Genomic DNA, 23,190 nt, shown 5'->3' with positions numbered 1-23,190 from the left:
AGTTGGGGGAGAGCAGGCCAGTGGGGGGAGGCAGTTTGGGGGTGAGCAGGCCTGCAGAGGGGGCAGTTTGGGGGCGATCAGGCAGGCAGGCAGAGGAGTTAAGGGCAATCAGGCAGGCAGCCGGCAGAGGAGTTAGGGGCAATCAGGCAAGCAGGCAGGGGCAGTTAAGGGCGATCAGGCAGGCAGGCAAGTGAGCAGTTAGGAGCCAGCGGTCCCAGATTGCGAGAGGGATGTCCGACTGCCAGTTTAGGCCTGATCACCCACAGGGATTGGGCTTAAACTAGAAGTCGGACATCCCCCAAGGGGTCCCAGATTGGAGAGGGTGTAGGCTTGGCTGAGGGACACCCCCCAGTGCACGAATTTCGTGCACCAGGCCACTAGTATAAAATAAGTATTAATCTCATTAGAATGATGAACAAGAAAAAAAAAAGGGTTTTAAGAAGGATGATTGGTGAATTGAGTTGAATATATCTGATGGACTCAAACCTCACATCATAAAGGGCCAATTATCTTATCTGCATTCACCATGGACTATAAAATGGGACTGATGATGAAAAAGTGGAGATAGATGCTAGAACTTAAGGGATGAGTGAATTATAAACTATATAGCATTATTAGATTCAGAAAAAGCTTCAATATAATCATCTTTACATATCTCTTGAGTGTACAGCCCAGAAGGAACCCAAGTGATTCATGTTCTAGTTCCCAATTTGCATGTGAATGCATTAGAGTGTGACTATTTTCATCAATGTGTTGTATTTATTCTTTCATTCCATTCCTATATGTATCACATAAACCTGTTATCAATAAGGTAAAAACTAATCATTTGTTCCAAATAATATGCTACAATTAGAACACACTTGGGCATCCTCAATTGCTTTCTTACAATGCAAAATGCTTTCTTAAATGCAAAAATCACATGCAATATTAACACTGCTCTTTTTGTATTTATTATCTTATTAATTTCGGCAGCATTGTGAACTTGCTATAACATGATTTATTAGCTATAGTCTCATGCTACTTGTTTTCTATGATTCCATTATCTTCTTTCTGAATTATGACTTTATTCATTATTTTTCTATCATTTCAATAAATAATTAGATTTATTTCACTGCAAGTCTGTAGGGCCATTTATTCCAAGTGAATTCTTCAAAGAATTATAGGTAAATTCTTTTCTTCTGCAATACATTTTTAACCTACCTTCTTCTTACACAACAAAGATTTCAAAAAAGGTCATAATATTTACAGTATCTATCATATATTATTTTTAGACTTAAAAAGTCATTTGTACTTACTTGGCTATTTCTAATTCTAGTTCTTTAAATAACTTCCTCTTTAAATTATATCTAGAAGACTAATCTGGAAAAATAAAGACTTCAGGTAACTGAGAAGGTAAATGAGGCAAGGTATAGTTTTAAAATAAAATATTGTTAATATTATATATATTATTATCTTCCTCCTCCTCTCCTTCCATCTCCTCTTCCCTCTCCTCCTTTTTCTTTCTTCAACTATCCTAGTATATTCAAACTAGGTAAACTGGGTCCAGAATTTATGTGTGAAACCATATCCAAGCATTGTCTTTAAAGAACAGTCTCTTAATTTGAACCTTAGTTTTTTCTAAGAAATATGTTGGGATGCTTTTCATCAAATACAGTCAGTTCTGCTAGGATGTTGATATTGTTAGATTTTTTTTGTTAATACTATATCAATCTTACCTCTCTATAATACATTCTAAGTATGATTCAGCTAGAGTTATCAGGAAAACTTTTTTTTTCCCTCAAATAGTTCAGTTGGTATTTACTCTTTGGATTCAGTAATTGATTTAACTATTATTGAAAAAATACAGACCAACAAGAAGAGTAAAGTGCTCTTGAAATATATCCAGGTGACTATTCTCTTATGTGGTGGACATTATTTAACACAAACACTTACATAGGGTTTATCATGAGTCAGACACTGTTCTATTGATTTTATTAATTTTTGCTTGGATAATTCTCAAAATAAGGTAGATATTAATATGACCATAACAATTTGGCACATGAAGAAACTGAGGCCCATAAGAAATAAATTAAGTAGTTGTGGAGTGGCCAAGTCATGGTATATACTGCCTCTCAGATGGTTAACTAGGTGCCTCTGCTGGTGGATGCCAGTGTTGTCTCTCCAGAAGGGCTGTCCAATTATACACTTGGCCTATCTTGGGACGGATTAATATTCAGAATTAAAGGACAAGGGCTGAGGGTGTCACATGGCTTTGGACTAAGCATAAATACATCTTCCAGTAGATGGGTTCTCAAACAATCAATTGTCCCGTATCTTCAGCTCAGGTTAACCTAATTGAGCTTTTCCAGGACCTTCGTTAAACTCCCCGGTGCATCTATGAACAGGTAGAGAAATTACAGAAAAGGCTTGGCTCTTGAACAATTCAGTCATAAGCTTAAAAATGCTGAACAATGAAGAAACAGACAGTGATTTCATGATATCTAGCAGAGACTCTGAGATCCTCAAGTGTAAGGATTATTGGTTTATTAATATTTGTGTCTTAAGGACCTAGTCAAGTGACTGATCCATAATAGATTTAGATTAATATGTCATTATGGGTAGTCAGATGCAAAGAAAGAAAAAAAGGAATGGGGAATGGAGGAAGGAAGGAATGGAGGAAGGAAGGAAGGAAGGAAGGAAGGAAGGAAGGAAGGAAGGAAGGAAGTTATCAAGGTCTGTGGTAAAAGGGCTTGTGTCTTATCATCTCTCAAATTGAAGGGGGAAGTCATTTTCCAATTTTCTTTCAATTTTTTAATAATTCCTTTTTATGTGATTTGCATTTATATATATACAACTTACCATACAGGAATTTACATATATTTTTAGATCTCATACTCTTGTCTGGATTCTGTATTACCAAAAGCATTTCAACTTGACTTCATGCATTTTAGTTGCATAGCATTTCCTGCTTTAATGTTTACTGTGTTGGAGTGCCCTTCTATTAGCCATGGTGGGAATTGCTTAATAGTAACAGGATAGCAGTTAGCTCCACTGATTCACGCTAGGGAGAAGAGGGACACAAATTCCTGGAGCGTTATTAATTGCCTTCCGGGAGGAAAAAAATAAAAGATAAAGGATAAAAACAGCAGAAACCACCCTCAGAAAAAGAGCAAGCCTGTGAGGATTTTCACTCCTTTCACAGTCTTTCATAAATGTGTAGATGAGGCACTTAATTTGTGGTCTCAATGTTTTGATCTGATTCCCTGTATTTGCATCTCTGACAATCCAATGTCATTGCCCACGGAATAACCTCAACATAACCACAGGGCTACATGCTGCCTGCAGACTCAGCAGAATGCAAAAGCTATCCAAGGGATCCTGCCCCAGAGGCTGGCAGAACACTAACCTAATGCTCTTAAGAAAACAATCCGTTCATTATTTAAAGCAGCGTTTTTTCTTACTATTGCATAATATCACTCAGCCTAAGGGATATCCCTTCACAATTTAGAAGGATTCCTGCCACCTTGTGACTTTCCCATATTCAAACCCAATAATGGTAAAAACCTGTCTAGTTGAGTCATTAATCTTATACGGCGTGCGTGCGTGCGCTCACACAGACACACACACACAAGCACATACACCACTCATCATGTATGCATGGCCAAAAGGAACATATTGGTACCTGAGAGATAAAAATCCAGGCTGGCTGGCATTATTTCTTTTCTGTACCCAAAATGCTTATCATTTCATCAAACTTTACTTACATCCATCTAGAAAGCTCTTTACAATCAGTTTTTTTCCTTCTTGTTACTTTGTCTCCTCCCTTTGTGTTCAGTCTAGTTCCTTGCACCTCTCCCAGCTCAATACTTGCTTGCTAACGACCAATATACTTGCAGAAGACAATAAAGCACAGTTAAGCCATAGTTAATTTTTCACAAGCAAGGATTCTGCAATAAACTGAAAGTCCCTCGAGTCTTCAACTGTGCTTTTTATATCTAACATGCCATCGACACAACATTCGACCTGGATTTTGAACAAAGTGATGAAGTTTATCTGTCCATATGGCTGTGTTGCAATTCATTTGTAAAGGGCATGGGGAGTAGGGCATCACCGCTTTTTGTACAGTACTTTTTCATAGGCATCAACCGCCTTTACTATACTAAATAGAGAAAGTATTCAAACCTATTCCTAGCTTTAGACAAAGTCCATCTGCTTCATAAAAACCACAGTTGAGTCTCTTTAAAGATGAATGAAAAACTTCATATACTTCTCCACCATCCTTCACTCCTTCCTTCCTAAATGTCTTGTGCCAGGGACTGAATTAATCAATAAGAATGTTATAAATGATGGACTCTATAGACAGGGCTTGGCTTCCCTGTGGCTTCCTGTCTAATGAGACTGCAGGAGAAGTCAATAATATATCATTGCAGAGGGGTGTGCAAACAGCCTGGTGCTCTTGTGAGCCAAAGCAGACAGTAAATGGCAAGGTTAAGAGGAAGGTCCGCAAGCATTCTTCACACAACGCTGGTGGCCTGAACACCTTAGCACCTGCACAGCCATAAAATAACTTCCTAGACATCACAGCCTGCAGAACTGGAAATCCTCATCTAGCTTCTCCATCCATCACCCAGGCCATGTTGCTGTCAGGTATGTCACTGTGGGGATAACTGTTTTACTGAGTAGCCAGCATCTGATCCGAGATGAGAAGAAAAGACGTAGGAGAAAGTGGTTCGTCAATTATTGGCTTGGCCCTTCCTTGACCTGAAGAACTCCTTGGAGTTTCAGGATAATGGCTCTCTGTGACCTGCATGGGGAAGGACTTCTTAAAGAAACTTTGGTCAAAGAGTGTGGGAAGAAACTACAAGGGCAGATGAGTGATCACACAAAGGCATCTGGCCAAGCATTCCTTATGTGATTTCCAATCCTACCTGCGCATGAAGTCTCAGAAATACCCACCGTTTGACATCAACAGGACATAAAACAGCTTTAGAACTTGACACTGAACTAAACCCCATGTGGCTGCCAAGGATATCAGAGTGAATTTAGTAACCAAGTCCCTGTATTCAGGCTCCATCCAAGTTATCTGAACAGGAACACAATGGTAAAGCCAGTTTTACAAATAAAATAGCTGAGACAGTAATATCAAGGTTTATGTTGTTGTTAACTCAGATGAAGTCCATTTCTATACAGTAGCTAGGCTTTAACAAGAGAACAGCTATTTTTGAAACACTCACCTGAAAACATAAAAATACCTAATATGCATTAACTTGTTAAATCTGTAAACGGTTCTATATAATAGGCATTTTATTATTATTTTTTTTTACAAATGCAGAATCTAGAAGCTCAGAGTTTTGTTTCTAAATCACTCAGCTAGTGGGTAATAGACAAGGACATACACTCATATCAGTGAATTCCAGAGTCCTTTTCTTATTGCTACATAAAGCTGCCTCCCTGAAGAGGTATTTAAGTCGTGGCTTTTCTCTCACAGAAGTTAAGATCTTGCTACAGAAATAAGAGCTATAACAGCATAAATCAGCATGCATTTGCTGCGTATCTTTATGGCGATCAGACTATGAGGTTTATAAGAATAATGACAGGATAGTCTCTGCCCTTAAGTAAACCTTCTTAAAATCCAAACCACAATGAAAATAATCACCTCACACGTGTTAGGATGTCTATCATCCAAAGTACAGGATAATAAATAAATGTCAATGAGGACAAAGATAAAGGAAATCCTTGCACACCACTGGTGGGAATATAAACTGGTGCAGCCACTATGGAATATTATTCAGTCATAAAAAGGAAACCCTGCCATTTGCAGCACTGAGGATGAACCTTGTGGAGTTTATGCTGAAATAAGTCAGACACAGAAAGCCAAATACTGTATGGCATCACCTCTAGGTGGAATTTACAAAAGTTGAATTCATAGAGATAGAGAGTAGACGTGGTTTCCAGGGGCAGCGGTTGTGAGGTGGGGGGGTTATGTCAGTCAAATTTTCAATATGGAAATGAGTAAGTTCTGAAGATCTAATGCACAGCATGGAGACTATAGAGAATACTCTGGTATTGTATACTTGAAATTTGCGAGGAGATTACAACTTCATTGTTCTCACCACACACACACACACACACACACACACACACACGCACACACAAAGTGGTTACTATGTGAGGTTATGGATGTGTTAACTAATCTTACTGTGATAATTACTTCACAATATATGTTTATCAAAATATCACCTTAAATTTACACAATGTTACATATCAATTATATCTCAGTAAAACTGAGGCTCCAACCTGAACAAGCACATGCCTTCCCCAAACTCCTCTGACTCCTTATTGGCAAAACAGGGTCAGCAGCTGGCAATAAGGGTGGTTGGTGGTCATAGGCTACACTCAGCATCATGGGTATGTGACCAATGCAGAGGGCGCTGCTCTCAGGACCCCACACTTGGGATTTGATGCTCTGTGACTGATGTCTTCAAATACTTAACAATTTATCTTTAAATGGTGTTTTGTAGTGAAATCCTAGGGGACAAGGGAGCCTGGTTGGAAGCTGACCTTGCTTCCCTAGGACTTATACACAGCTGCCAATTGCCTGCCCCCAGGGGACCATGGGAACCAGCCTACCCCCCCGCTCCCCTGTATAGTTCTTCCCTTGCACTTCAATCCTGGCAGGCAGCTGGGTGGGGACAGGATAAAGGTCAAGGAAAGGTGTATATTCCATACTGTGCTTCTGGCCTGGGTATGGGGGCTACCTTCTCCACCCCAGGTTGGCAGAGCCTTATTTTTTAAAAATATTTTTATTGATTTCAGAGAGGAAGGGAGAGGGATAGAGAGAGAGAGAAATAGAAACATCAATGATGAGAGAGAATCATTGATCAGCTCCCTCCTGCACACCCCCTACTGGGAATCAAGTCCGCAACCTGGGCGTGTGCTCTTGACTGGAATTGAATCTGGGACCCTTCATTCTGCAGGCTGACACTCTATCCACTGAGCCAAACCAGCCAGGGCTGACAGAGCCTTATTGTATTTAACAGGCAACTCAGCAGGGACAGGCCTCTTGCCCACCCCCATCCCCACCTCACCCCCACGTTCACCCCAATGCAGAAATTGCAACCTAGAGGTTCACAGGCCTGCCCCGCATGCACTGGGGCAGCAGATCTCTGAGAAGAGATGCTTTGGTGTGCCAGCTGTTGGAAAGGGGCATCCTGGGAGATCCTGAACCTGTGCTTTGCTCCTGAGTGGTGGGGAGCACTCTTGGGCCCCTGGGAGGTGTCACACTTGCTTGGTGAGTGTCCTGGTGATTGAGAGTATGACATTAAATAGCAAGTGAACATCAACCTATGTTGCAGAAACCCCAGAAATAAAGACAAACTTAAAAAAATAATAATTGTTTAAGCACCATATTTCCCCCTGTGTTTGGAAAAGAGATTCCGCATTTTCAAATTGCACTACACCTGGCAAGGTAGCCGGCCCTGGTTACTATTCACTGATTGCTTAGTATATGCCAAGTAACGGTGTTAAATGCTTACATGAATTAACAGCATTCAACCATTATAATAACTTTGTTGAAGAACTATGATTACCCAAATTTCATGAATAAAGAAACATGCTAGATACAGTAAGATCACCCAGTTATTGAATGAACCATCATCTTTGATCCATGGGACCCTGCAGTCCATATTTTTAGGAACTAAGCATTACAGCTTCTGTCTTGGCCTCTGACACACAGAGCCCCCTTGGCTCCACCACACCAGGATCCTCAATGCCATGGGCAGAATAACTAAACCAGGCCGACCACACAGGGCGGATTAAATGCTCCTGATGTTCACAGAGGTGGGGAGAGGGCAGAGCTCTTGTCCACAGAAACACCTATACACAGAGCAGAGCATCTGTTGTTTTTTTTCACTCAAGATTTATACTTTCTATGCATTTAATAAGGCAGTCACTCTGTGTTGGCTGACCCTTTTGTGGTTGTTGTTGTTTTCTCTTAGAAAATCTGTATTTTAGGGTCAGGAATCCTCATATATATCCTGAGCACAGAAGAAAATTTTGAATGATGACTTAAAAACAATGCCAGCAGTTAGGTCTTTAACCATAAAACCTACAAACCAAATATGCATAGATGCATGAGCATTCTTCTTTGATTGGAAGTTAAATGGGTTTTCCATGTCCTTACTAAGAACAGCATCATCGCAACCCAGAAAAAAATAGATGCTACCATCATGTATGAACACATTGGAAATGAAGGGCAGCCCTTGAAAATCACCAATGTGATCAGACATCCCATGGCCCTCAGTGTCTCATGGTGTCTTCTTCCTTAGCCACAAGGACGTCATACCCCCTCCACACCCAACCATTTCTGTTCCACAATGACCAGGATGCTTGTGAACATCTGGCTTCTCATCTCAGTTATTGAAATTTCATTTATTCAGAGAAAATAAATGCAACCCACAAGCTTTCCCTCTCTACTTCTCTGTTCCCCAAAATGCTCATTTATGGAGGAACAGATTTCGGTCTCTAAATGATTAGTCTGTGCTTGGCAGGTGAAGATTGCAGCGCCAGTTACGTTAATGATTTCTGAGGTGACACTGAGGCCTCAGAAGCTGCTTGGCTGAACTAATGAGCATCCCAGCACGATCCTGAACCATTAAAAGGGGGTGTTGTGAGGAGGGGGAAGAGAAATAAATTAGAGACCGCAGCCTCTGGTAAGAATATCATTGCAGGCCTTTAATAGAGTCTGGAGAAGAAAATTAATCACCCATAATGATTGGGGTGTGTGCAAATATTTGATTTAATTCCCCTTATAATTTTTTCTACAGAATGGTGCATGGCATCAGAGAGGGTTGAGAAGCACAACCTGAACTTTGTTTAATCACAGGATGAGCAAAGTGTGGAAGTGATAGAAATTACTGGAATATGTGCTTGGGAAAGGCATTATTTTTCCAATGCACTTGTGGTATTTTGGGCTGAAATTGTATAAAATTCTGCTGGGAAGAATGTCCCTTAGAATTTATGCTCTTAAGTACTGGAGATACTCAATTATCAGTTGGCAAATTAAAATATATTTATATAAGCACTAACCTAATGTTGAATTTTTTGTATGAAAGGACAATTGGAACATATAATTATACGGTCACTGGGCTCTGATATGTGATGGGAATCATCAGAGTAAAAAATACTTTATATATTAAATAATAAAGCTAATAGAAAAAAAAGAGTATTTTTCAAAGAAATCAGTTTTTTTCTTCTGTAAGATTTAACAGGAGAAAGAGACTTTAGAAAAAACGATTACTCATATGAACCATAGAAAATATGAACAAACAAACAAAAAAAACGTGTAACTGTTTATGAAATGTCATGAGCTAAAGAACTCATTCTTGCCCTAGCCGGTTTTGCTCAGTGGATAGAGCATCGGCCTGCGACTGAAGGGTCCCAGGTTCGATTCCAGTCAAGGGCATGGACCTTGGTTGCGGGCACATCCCCAGCAGGGGGTGTGCAGGAGGCAGCTGATCGATGTTTCTCTCTCTCATCGATGTTTCTAACTCTCTATCCCTCTCCCTTCCTCTCTGTAAAAAAATCAATAAAATATATTTTTTTAAAAAGGAAAAAAAAACTCATTCTTTAGTTAAGTTTCTTTCTGAAAAGAAAATCAGTTAATTTTCTTTTCCCTCAGTAGTCTCATACTTAACCCGAGCCTCTATTTCCCAGTACCTCAAATTAAAAATTAATTAAGATCAATGCTTAAAATCTACAGGTTTTAATTTGCTAAAGATCCTAATACAGAATAACAGATGGGAATTATGCAGGGAGCTACTCCCAGAATAACTCATCAAGCAAGGATTCTGGTGCCTCTCCAGTTGTGCAGAGCATTTCAGCAAAAAGCTAGTGCAATGGAATTCTTTTACAAAGAAAAGGCTCCAAAATCAGTTGTGTAAAGTCAAGGAAATGTAATGGCTTAAAAACAAGAAAGGAGATAGGTGGGATTGGAGCTGCTCCTTTCACGGAGCGGAGAGGGACATGCTCATTCCTTGGAGGCACTTTATCAGAGTCAGACTCGCCATCATGGACACAGGATATCTCTTCTGCTATCAGCTGCTGACTGGCACCAAACCACATCAGAGGGCAGCATTGATCCCATCTGAAATGCTATTCCAGAAGCTGGGATCCAGAGGGTGCTATCAGCCTCTGTATTCACTCTGACAAAAATGGGTGAACAAGAGAGGAATGTAACCCAGAGATAGCCACCCACCAAAAGCTGTCCCAGCATATCAACAAGGACACGGAACATAGCTCGGGGGGACAGAATGTCAACGCAGTCCTCTTCCACCAAATGACTTCTCCCAAAGACAGTTGGATAAAATATAATGCACCTAGCCTGGCCTGCATGGCTCAGTGGTTGAGCATCGACCTATGATCAGGAGGTCACGGTTCGATTCCTGGTCAGGGCACATGCCCAGATTGTGGGTGTACAGGAGGTAGCTGATCAATGATTCTCTCTCATCATTGATGTTTGTAACTCCCTTTCCCTTCTTCTGTGAAATCATTAAAAATAAAAAACAGAATAAACAATATACTGTACCTAAAAGCTGATCCATCTTGCTATCAAGTAAACTGATGCCAAGTCACTTAAAGATCAATTCTCCCAAAAGTGCTTTATTTGTCTCAAATTTACATTGCATGCCATTTCATTAAATGTGTATACCTCTGGCCTAATAAGATACTATTTTTCCAATTAACCTTAACTTAAGAATTACCTGAGATGCTTGGTATAATACAGATCCCTGGATGCCTTCCCAGGGATTCAGATGCAGTCTGCATCAACTTCAAATATGTATTTTTAACACGCAATTCAGAGGATTCCTTTGACTACACAAGTTGGGATGCACTTCTGCTAAGTACTGGGAAACAGACAAATAAGTTTGGATCCAACCCTTGGAAGATCCCACTTAATTTGGAGAGCTAGACATATAAATGATATTTTCTAGATTATATCTAGAGCTAGGATAGAGGTTTGGGGTACAGAGAGTAACAAAGGAGATGAGACTAGCCCATTTCGCCAGAACAGAGGGGCAGAAGGCAGAACTTACACAGAGAAAATGATAATTTAACTTGTGATCATTTAACCTTCTCTTAGGTTGCTTTTGAATTTTCTTCTTAGATTCATGATTTGATCCTTCTTACTTCTGAACCTTCTGAGTGCATTTTTCTTTTATGTTCTGTTTATCTAACGACCTGCATGTCATTAAGAAATTATCAATGATGTGAATTTTGTATATACTTGTTTTTATGAATGTTTATATGTTACATATGTTTTTGATTTTATAGATCTTCTTAATAAAATCAACATGTATCCAAATCCATTACCATTAGTGGAATAATGTTTGAGGATGAGAAAGTAGAGATGTGCCCATTTGCTATATCCTCAACATTGTGTATTTGAATGCCATATTTTTGTCCAAGACCCAAACCTCATAATTTCTAGGTTATTTTAATTTGCAGGTCTTTAAGCACCAGTAGGAATTTTATTTGTTTGTTTGGCCATCTGTGTTCTTTATTTTATATTCATGACTATTAGACTTTTTGAAATAGGAAAAAGAGAAGATTTTATTATTTAATTTGAGAACCTATAGAACGCTGCAAAATTTTAGGTTGGGGACCATGACCTTGTGCCTTCAAATGCATGACATTTGTGTGTGCAGAAATAAACACTGCATTCCACTTGTACTGTAAGAAAACATTACCGCTAAACACTTTTCTTATTGTTCCTTTGGTTTTTATGTCCTTGTGTTGGACAGCCGTGCAGGGTCCACAGTAATGGTGCCATTAACTATACATTGGTCTGCGAACCCACTCGGATTTTTCAGCCTGTCAGCTTATGCTTTGACCGCTGATAACGCGACCTTGTAATACTTTCAAGTCTCGTCACAGGTGAATGCAGACATCTATAAGATTAGGTTCAGGAAATGGAGTCTTAGATGAGTAAAAGAGAGAAGAGGCTTTACTGTCAGAAAGCAGATGCAAAGAGCAAAAGCTGTTAATGCTTGGAATGCATAGGGAGCTTCCCTCCCTTCCCTATGGGTTTACCTCCTCCTTTTACAGTGATTAATTGTGTGCTGGGCCCACTGCAGTGGTTGTGATCTATGTCAGACAAGACAAGAATTCAGCCCTGGAACCAGACAAGCTTGGGGACTCACGGGTCTGCACTTGATCAAAAGCAGAGTAAAGAATCCTGAAATCAAGGACAGATGATAAAGCAGTGATGAGATACTGCTTATAATGATAATGTCTGTATTTATAATTATCACTTTATTATTGATGACACTTTTAGTATATTGGAACTCTGTATTAAAGTAGTTGCTATCAGCTCATGTCCTGGAAAAATCATGGAATTTTTGAGAAGGAAGGAAGTTGAGAGTTTACCGTGTGCAGCCCTCTCATTTCAAAATATGAAATAAGCATGATTCTGAAAGATGGGATGATTGTCCAGGGTGACACGGAAAGGTAAATGCAGACCCAGTGTTGGCATCAAAGATTTCTGATTCCCAAGACAGTGTCATTACTACCCTTTCAGATGTCCTTGTTTCTGCCATCCCCAATATTACTAAGTAATACCCAATATTACTAAGTAACTATTATGTAGTAAAAAAAAAAAAAGTTGAGTAAGGCACCATCTTATTTTGATTGTTTTGGCTCTCCCGAAATGTGTAACCTCTACAACCAAACATCATCAGGTAGTGGAAAATGTCATGCTGCTAGCTAACTAAGTTACTAAGTAATCATTGCGCAGAACAAGTTGCACCCTTTGCTGAAATGCTTTAGTGGTCTACCATGTAGATTACTTTTGCAAGGAATACTAACGTAATATATATTGGAGGCCATTAGTGTCTAGTATCAATTCATTCTCTCTTTCACAGAAACTTTAAGCCATCTTCCATAATCCAGACACTCCATAAGTAAGCAAGGAATCTTGCTACAGGGGATTTAGTCACCTTTCTGTTTATGTCATCTAGATGGAACCCCAGTTACCAGTGCCTACCCAGAAGGACCATCTGGCACCTCTATTTCCAAGTCTATGTGTGGAAGGGCAATTACCTACTTCCTGTTAACAAAAATGTGGCCAAACTGAATGCAGAGAACTCCCCAAGTTCCAGGGGACTTTACGGGAAAGAACTGCCACTCATAACTCAGGCAGGCTTAGGAAGCTGACCTCACCTTCCATCACCATGAGCTTCCAGTCATCGGTGCAATGAAGTGTGACAACAGCTTTAATAGCATGTGAAACATATTTTATTATGGGGTCATTAATTTGTCCTGCTGGCTATGTGATGTTCTCCATATGCTACAGGAGAAAGTGCCCTTCAGCTCCTACATCTTTCCTGATGAGCATTCCTGCCCTTACAGGATGGAGGTCTAATGGGCACCCCTTTCCCTGCTCTGTCCTTGGCAGAGACCAGCATCATTCCATCGTTTTGTTTATGCACGAAAGAGTGGAATGTCATGGAATTATGTCTTCATCCTGCAGTTGTGCATTTTCATTTACTACCCAGAGATATCTGCCAAGCTTTGACTTTCGAGGGCCTAGTCAATGAATTTAAAAGCATTATTATCAAGAGAACAATTTTTAGAATATAGAAATAAAAAAGAAAAGGCTTCATTAATTTTATAAAAGGGTCTGTGAGAATATGCATGGGCTAAAAAGGCACATGACTATATAAATTGCTATTTATTACCCATATCAGACAAATAAAATGTGCACACCATATATATGGTGTGCACATTTTATTTGTCTGATATGGGTAATAAATAGCAATTTATATAGTCATGTGCCATAACACCCAAACCTCTTTTTAAAAAATATATACTGTGTATATTAATATACAAATATGTAATTTCAGTAAATATTGAGACCCAAAGGACTTTTAATCACAGTTTTCACAATATTCTAATCTTACACCTTATTTATTCAACCAAATATTAATAAATAGCATATAATGTTCAAGAGTTTCCACTAGATAGAGAGTGAAAATTTTGTATGGTTTTTGCTTTTTGGTAGCTCCCTGTGTGGCATGTTGAACCTTAATAAATACATGATGAATAAATGCACATTATAGATACTTAAATAAATGTATATATCATTCTGTAATTACTTGTGTAAGTGCTATAATACAAGCATTTGCAGAGAGGCATGCAGTATTCAGAGGACAGAGAATGAGCCTTCCTGCGAGGAAAATTTTGTGATAATGCTTAAGAGTAGTAAGAATTTTAAAAGGAAGGAAAGTGTGGAGATGACAATGCAAGCTCTTTGTGAGATAAAGGGGTGACCAAGGTATTTTCCAAGGTTAATTTCTTGGTTCTAATGATTCTACTATAGTTCTGTAAGATGCCAAATTGGGGGAGGTAGGATGAGTGACATGTGGAATGTAGGATATTTGGGGGTGTTTTCTATAAGTTTAAAAATAGCTCCAACTATATGTTTAATAAAAATGAATAAGATGTGATTTTGCATTATTCATTGTGGTAGACACAATCCTAAAATGGCCCCCAAGATTTTCCACCCTTTGTGGTATAAGATCTGCATTACCCATGGGACTCTAAATATGATGGATTGTATAAAGCAATAATATAATATTTTGCAATTTACAACAAAATCCAGCCAACCACCTGACTATCCTACTATTCAAAAGTTTTAGCATATTCTGTAATTTTAACACTCAAAAATATGAATGGACAATAAGAATAGCAAGGTTTTTGAAGAAAGGCTCTAGCAAGAAATCAGAGGTCAATACAAAGAAACAGAATTGTATGTAGAGACAATGTAGAGAACAGAAAAAAAGTTCCATATGCTATCATTGATACTCTTTGAAAGAAAAAAATATATATATGTCTCATTTATACAATGATAATGGAATGCTACTAAAATCAGAAAATAAGAAATAGTTCTTGTGAAGTAAAAACATGATAACATTTTAAAAAGTAAAAGATTTGGTAGGTAAATACCTACATTCCTTGACTTTCCTGAGACCTAAAAACTAACAGGTGTATGTTATGAGTGGAAAAGATAAGACAATTGTTGGGTTGATTTAGAAGGTGCATCATCCACCTACTAGCAGTTAATAAATTCCATGTTTAATAGCAGTTCATAAATGCCATGCCTCTAGAAACAGAGGCAAGGAAAATGTTATAGTATAGTAGAAAAAGAAATTTTCCCCAACAGACATGTGTTTCTAGATTAAGGGGGTCCATCAAGAACTCATCCAATACATTAAAAAATAACTCTAAGGACATAATCACATAACTTCAAATGACCAGAGACAAAAATCCCAAATTATTATGGAATTTGGGGAAAATACCAAATATCACATAAGGAGCTGAAATAAAAATGACAACAAAACTCTCAAATAAGGTACTGGAAGTAAGAATACAGTGAAATATCACTTCCAAAATTCTGAAAGGAGATGCTTTATCTTTTTCATTCTGGAAGTTTGTAACTTGATTATTACCAATTAAGGATGAAGATACAGTAGAGATGTTTTTCAGATTTCCCTGGCCTCAAATAATGTATCTCTTATATTCGTACCATTTCCCTCTTCCCCCAAGAGCTGTTGGTAGGTCTGTTACAGCAAAATAAACAGCTGTGATTCATAAAAAATGGCATTTGGCCCAGGGAAAAGGCAAAGAAATGCCAGGACAGTGCCCTCCAGTCCTGACCACAGCAGTGGGGAGAGGGCCTCTTGCAGGATACCCACCAGCAAAAAGTGGGGAAGCTAGCACCAGACTAACTTTCACAGAGTTAAAGAAAACAATTCAGATCATTTTGATTAAGAATTAATTACTTAGCCCTAACCGGTTTGGCTCAGTGGATAGAGTGTCAGCCTGAGGACTGAAGGGTCCCAGGTTGGACTCCACCAAGGGCATGTACCTTGGTTGTGAGCACATCCCCAGTAGGGGGTGTGCAGGAGGCAGCTGATCCATGTTACTCTCTCATCAATGTTTCTAACTCTCTATGCCTCTCCCTTCCTCTCTGTAAAAAATATTAAAATATATTTTAAAAAAGAAAATATTTTTTAAAATAATTAATTACTTATATATAGAAGAAATGGGATAGATGGGAAGTTTAAAGAGAGCTAAAAATCCTCATACATCATTATAAGGCATAAATTGATGTCTAAATAATTAAATCAAAAAATAGTGTCATAAACATATTACTTAGAAATTGTTTTGAAATAACAGAGGAAAAGTGAAAGTTAAAAATGAAGAGAATTATTACCTCTGGGGAGTGGGACAAAGGACTGGCCAGAAATGAAGCAGATAATTGCTATTTTTGTTTCTATACAATGAGGATTTTTGGATGTTTTGCTTTTACAAACCAAGAGAATAACAAAAATTTAAAAATAGCAAAAGTAAACAAGTAAAGGCCATGTATTTCCATGTGTATTTTCTAAAACAAAAGAAAACTAATAGACCTTGGGCATGGGATCCTGGAGTTTTTATCTGACCTATCAGTTTTTCTCCCTTACTGTTAATTACACATGTCAACAGATGCCATTGTAGCTTACACTTACATCCCAGCACAGTGTGTGCTTTAGTAGAAATAGCAAGATTTTGGGCTCCGTTTCATCTATTCTACATGAAATGTGGCTGAGAAGAGCCTGGTGAGCAACAATCTTTTTCCCAGAGTCCTCGTCCACCAAGTACAGCCAATGATACCTGCCTCTTCAATTTGTAGTTAAATCAAAAGCAATTCCATGTGAAAAGTACCTAAAGAGTGACTAGTTCTTGGTTGGTATTCTGCTAATCAAATAGGATTCAGCAAGCAAGACCTTCCATCTGCAACCCATGCATTTCTTTCACCAACTTGACCTTGGAAGCTTTACCCTTTTCTTAGGTACTGGAATTACAAAGGCTTAAATCAATTACTTGATTCAATTATTTGTCAACTCATTCTGTTGCCAGATCAATGAATAGGCTTCCTGCTTATTTATATCAATTTTTAAATGTCAAATTCCTGATTTGGTTGATTTTTCTATTTTTCATCGCATTCAATGACTAGTGCAGCAGAATCACCTGGTAAAGTTAACATATTCATGCGAAGCTCAGACAGGCTCTACAGACCATTCTGTAGTCATTTTGCCTTGGCATCCATAGTTTAACTCATAAACATGTGATAAGCGTGCTTTCCATTTTATCTTATAAAATAAACATCTTTTCTATAAAATGCCTTTTAGAATGATAGGATTATTTTCACTAAGAATTATCCTCATATTGTATATTTCTATATTAGGCATTCACTTATTAGAAGTTGCATTAAGTGTATTTGTCTTCAAGAATTCCATTTCATTGAATGAACAGATTCTTTGGGAAAATGCTTGATGACTCAGCCATGTTTTCCCCTGAACTCATGTGGCAATTTTATTTATTGTTATGGTCCTAATTGTGTACCCCCAAATTCATGTTTAATCTCCAATGTAACAATATCGAAGATGGGGTCTTTAGGGGGTAATTAAGGTTAAATGTTGTCAATAAACTAGTGTCTTAATATGATAAGACTGGTGTTCTCATAAGAAGAAGAGATATGAGATCTCTCTCATTCTGTTGCCCGAACTGCCTAATCCACTTATTCTCACCATGAGATAGTAACCTCCTCTACTGTGGGGACAGCACTTTTGCTATGGTATCTCAAATGTGTACCTTGTCCTTGATACATAGTAGGCACTCAGTAAGTACTTTTTAATATGTTAATTGAATATGGTACCTAGCTCTTTTTTTAGAGATTTTTATTTTGCTGTACCACATTGAATTATGGACAGATTGCTCCAGGCACAGTTCAGCTCCTTCTTTTCCTGTGTTCCTCCTCACTCCTGTTCACTTCAGGAGACAGACACCATCATTTATACAGAGACCAAGAACCAAATGCACATTGACTTAAATAATAAAAGTTATAAACTTTGCAAATCAGGACAGAGCTAGATTCAATTAACCAAATATCAAATGATGTTGACTGGCCGATATCTTTATGCCATACTCTTCCTTTCTGTTGGATTTATTATCTAGTGGGCATTTATGGTGAAGTGGCTATTAGGAGCTCCATATTTATGTTCTACCAGACTAGAAAGTGTCAGTAAGAAAACAATGATAAACAAATACCTATTCCAAGCATTTAAGACACAATAACTCATTTAATCTTGCAAATACCCATAAAGTAGTCACTATTTTCATCCACATTTTTAGATCAGAAACTGATGTACGAAAAGGTTAAGAAACCTACCTATGATGACACATGCGTTGGAAACAGACAATCTGGCTCCAGGGTCTGTGCTCATAGCAGCTAGTCTGTGCTGCTTCTTTCTCATTCTTCTACCCATCACTTTCTCAACATTTCCAATGAAAAACTTGAATCTTACTTGCCTAGTTCCTGGCATATGGCAATTGCTGAGCAATCACTCTGGTTAGGGTGGATAGCAGTAGCTGGCATGCACTGATGGGCCAGAATGAAGTTGGGTAGCATCCTGGGAACCAGAGAAGATGTAAGTCTCCTTACAACATATTGATAGTAAAAGAGGGAGTTTCTAAAGTAAATCTAGGGTCCATTTTTTAAAACAAACAGGAATAAATGCAGTAGAGAAAACAATAGTTTTCTACTACTTCTTCTATGGTACTTCACCTCTTTCCCCAAAGAAGGGAAACACAATCAAGGAAAAAGAGGAAAGTAATTTCAATTATATTCTGCTGATATGGCATCTTCCAGTAGTAAAAAGGGCATTCTCATCAAACATTATAAATTTACAGATTATATTTGGAACAGAATAGCACATTACATACCATTGCTTATCAGAATCTAGGCAGTATGCAAAATATTTTACTCTTTTTTTTTCTTGCTTTCTTTGGCTAACTTTTCTGTTTCTTCCAAACAACTGAGAAACACAGATGTAGTTAATGCAAATTCAACATTTATAAAATAAAAACAAATGATAACCATGCTATAGAGAAAATGTGCATTTATATATAAATGTGTACATATAAAATAAGTAAATACTATGTTAATAAAGGATACTACTAAAGGGATAGGCTGTCTACCTCCATCTCATTCTGAAAAGACTAAATCTATACCATTTTCCACAAGAAGCACTAGCCATTTTTTTTTTTAAGTTTTGAATCTCATAAAAATATTTGGGTAGTGAATTACTTTAAAATAAACTCCTAATGATAATAATTCCCTGCATTTCAATACAGATGTTTTTAACTTTTCTAAGTACATTCAAATATACCTCATAAAACAACTAGTTTAAAAAGGGATTAGCAGAATATAAGGTTTCTAGAACTGTGATTTAATAATCAAAACAAAACCATTTCAATGCTTGGCTGAGGGTAGACATGTTGTGAGAGAAAGTGCTTTGAAAAGAGCATAACAAGTACTATGTGAGGCAGATGTCTGTGATTATTAAAAGCTGAACTAACTCAACAAGTGACCGAATTTGGTCAAGAGTAAGTCAAAACTCAAAGGCCCAGAGATCAAGAAGAAAGGGCTAAGTTTCTGAGATCAGGAAGTACAAGAATCAGTTGAGTCCCAGAGGATAACACTTTAGTTTTCCATCCTATGAGGCATCATCACTTGAGGTGGTTCATATCTGAGTTTCTTAAATTCAGCAGTGGTTGATTACGGAATTTGTAGTGAACGAGAGCTAAAGATCAAGGTTGTGTCTTCCACATTAGAATTCTATGAGTCACTATATTATTTTGTTTTTAAATGAAAGGAAAGGTTTTCCTTTTGAGAAGATGTGACAGACACACTATTCTCTATTTTTTTCTGCTAAGGCTACAACTAAAAACCCTGAACACGATCTATAAAGCCAGCATAAGAAAACTCTGCAAGGTAGAGAGGGGGAAGCAGACCAGCTAAAGCCCTCAGGACCCAAGGAAGGACATGATGTTGAGTTCTATTTCTGCTTTATTATTTCCCAGGCTTGGCGTTGAAAGACTGAAATCCTGGAAATACTAATGAGTGATGATTTTAAAAAGTTCCCTAAAAGCCTGCTTTCTGTAACCAAAGAACCAGGAAAGTGGCAGCCCAGCAAGGGGAAAAACAATCTTAGCTGATAACCACTCTACTGTAGCCAAATATCACAGAAAAATCTCTAGTCCTCTCACCACTCATATCAGCAAAGTTCAAATGTCCACCCTCATGAGTTTTAACGTGTTACTTCAATTTCCCTGACTAAGTGGTATCTATCAGGAAAGGCCAAATAAGGGACCACAACTTTCACACCCACCAGCCAGTGATGAGTCCCCACCCTCCTGAGAGTCAGTGCAGAGCACATGGGAAGCCTGGATGTTCACCTGACTTGAGAGTGAAGAGTCTTTTCTTCTCCTCTTCTTTGGAGTGATGTTCAGAGGAGGCCCAGTGAAGAATCAGGATTTCTACCACCAGCCAGGAGTAATAAGCCACCCCCTTATGGTGTCAGTGAAGGCCACATGGGGAACAGCAATGAGACACTCCAACCCTTCTCAGCCAGGGAGTTAACATTAGAGATTTAGAGGGATCCAGGACTCCCATCCCTACCCAACATAAGGAGAGGGGGAGAATTCAAATCCCACCTGCATTTGGCCTTAAAGAAACAATGCCTCCCTCCCCTGGAGAATGCTGTTGGGGAAAGCCAGCTAAAGCAGAATGTTTATTAAGACCCAGTGTCTCAAAACATAATACAAAAATGTCTAAACTTCAATAGAAAAATCGTTATTCATATGAAGAACCAGGAGCAGCTCAAATTGAATGAAGAAAAACAATCAATAAATAACAAAAATGAAGTGACAGAGATTTAGAATTTTCAAAAAAAAAAGAATGTTTCAAAGCAGTTATCATGAAAATGTTTAAATGAGCAATTGTAAATATATTTGAAACAAATTTTATAAAGTAGAAAGTATCAGCAAAGAAATCGTCCCGGGGCGGGGAGCTTCACATAGTGTTGCAGGGTGGCAGAGGTCATGCGACGGAGGCCAGGCTAGGCCTAGGGACCCTAATTGCACACGATTTCGTGCACACTGGGCCTCTAGTAATATATATAAAGAACCAATAAACATTTTAGAACTAAAAATTCAAATAATAGAAATATATTTTTAAATTGTCTTTTTCATTGGTTTTGTATGTACAACTTGGTGGTTAGACAATCATATATTTTATTTATATAGTGTTCCCCTCAATCTTTCTAGTATCCAACTGGCACCATACATAAGTATTACAATATTACTAAACTGTATTTCCTATTCTTTACTTCCTTTCCTGTGAATATTTTATAGCTACCAAATAATCTTAGTCCCTTCACCTCTTTCACCCAGTGCTCCTAATCCCCCTCCCCTCTGGCAAAAGCCAATTCTCTTCATCTGTATCTATGAGTGTGTTTCAATTTTGTTTGCTTATTTAGATTCCACATATAAGTAAAATCATATGGCATTTTTTAATGACAAATGGACCTGGAGGGTATTATGCTCAATAATATATATTTTTCGCAATATATTACTTTATTTTTTAAACTTTTTTTTTAATGTGTGTTCAACAGAGAACTGCAGGAGGAAGAGGAAAGAATCAGTGAAACAAAGGATAACATAATAGAAATTGCCCAGTTAAACAGAAGAGAGAAAATAGACTAAAAAACTAAAAACAAAAAACAAAAAAAAACAAAACAAAACAGAGTGTTAAGAAACTGTGGGAGTCTAATAAAAAACTATTATGTATACTATCAAAATGCTTGGTTGGGGATAAAAAAATAAAGAGGGTGGGGAGAGAAAAATACTAAAAAATAATGACTAGAAACTTGCCAAATTTAGCAAATTAAATACTTTTACAGGTTCAAAAAACCTGAGTGAGTCTAAAGCAGAAAATGTTGAAGAAATCAGAGATCTAAACAGAGATATAAATACCATGCTCAGGATCCAAAGACTCAGGATAGTAAAGATGTCAAATCTCCCTGAGGTTTTTATACAGGATTATTATAATTTTTATCAAAATCTAAGTAATATTTTTAAAATATATTTTTACTGATTTCAGAGAGGAAGGGAGAGGGAGAGTGAGATTGAAACATCAGTGATGAAAGAGAATCATCGATCAGCTGCCTCCTGCACATCTCCTACTGGGGATTGAGTCCACAACCCAGGCATGTACCCTGACTGGAATCAGATCTTGACCTCCTGGTTCATATGTTGATACTGGACCACTGAGCCATGCTGGTTGGTCTCTAAGTAATATTTTACACACACACATGCACTCAATAAGAATAGGCAAAGTAGAATAGTTAAATACTTTTTTAAAGAATAAAAAATTGTGAGAATAACCAAGATGATGGTAGGCAAACACCTGTACTCGCCACCTCCCACAACCACATCAAAATTACAACTAAAATACAAAACAACCATCCTCCAGAACCACCAGAAAGATGACTGAATAGAAGTCCTACAACTAGAGAAGAAGAAAGCACACTGAGACTGGTAGGAGGTGTAAGAAATGGCCTGGTCCTGCACCCACATGAGCTACATTTTTAATTGGGAGGGATATTGTCTCTGTGGAGGCTGCCTGTAGGAGCAAAGGGTCCCAACCCCATACCAGGGTCCCAGAGCTGGGAAAAGAAGTCCCTGTAACTACTGGGCTGTAAAAACCAGTGCGGATTGGAGCTCAGTAACACAGAGGCTGCTGGAGACCCAGCTGCTCCCCCTAAAAGGAAGGTGCCATGAACTGAACTCACCAAGGTCCTGCTTCCTCTGAGCTGCAGTACCAGGGCGAGGCTCTCAGAGACACATTTGTCTGGCATCTGAGCAGGAACTTGTGGGTGGCTTTCTCCCAGACACTGGTACTCACAGGCGTCATTGTTTCTGTGCTGGGACCTCCCCAGTCACAGGGCTGACTGGCAGCCATTTCTGTTTGCTCTGCCCTTATGGTTCCCTAAGACCCAGCCTCATCCAATTTACAATCCCACCTAAGCTGCCTGCAGAAGCTTTTGCATATAAATGGCTTCTCCTTGAAAATCTCAAACAAGGTGCAGCTGTGTCAGGGAGCTCCAAACCAAGCAATAAAAGGCCCAAGACCAGACACCAGCATCAACCTGCCTTGCTTCACAGCTGGGCCTCCTCTGAGCACTTTCAAAATCAACACAAAGAGGAGGAGTCTGCAGATCTCTCTGTAGTTCCTGCTGGGTGGCCCCAGGAAGTGGCTGACTTTGC

This window comes from Myotis brandtii, unplaced genomic scaffold, assembly GCF_000412655.1.
Source record: "Myotis brandtii unplaced genomic scaffold, ASM41265v1 scaffold228, whole genome shotgun sequence".
In the NCBI taxonomy this organism is placed as follows: Eukaryota; Metazoa; Chordata; class Mammalia; order Chiroptera; family Vespertilionidae; genus Myotis; species Myotis brandtii.
This window is presented reverse-complemented; position numbering follows the sequence as displayed.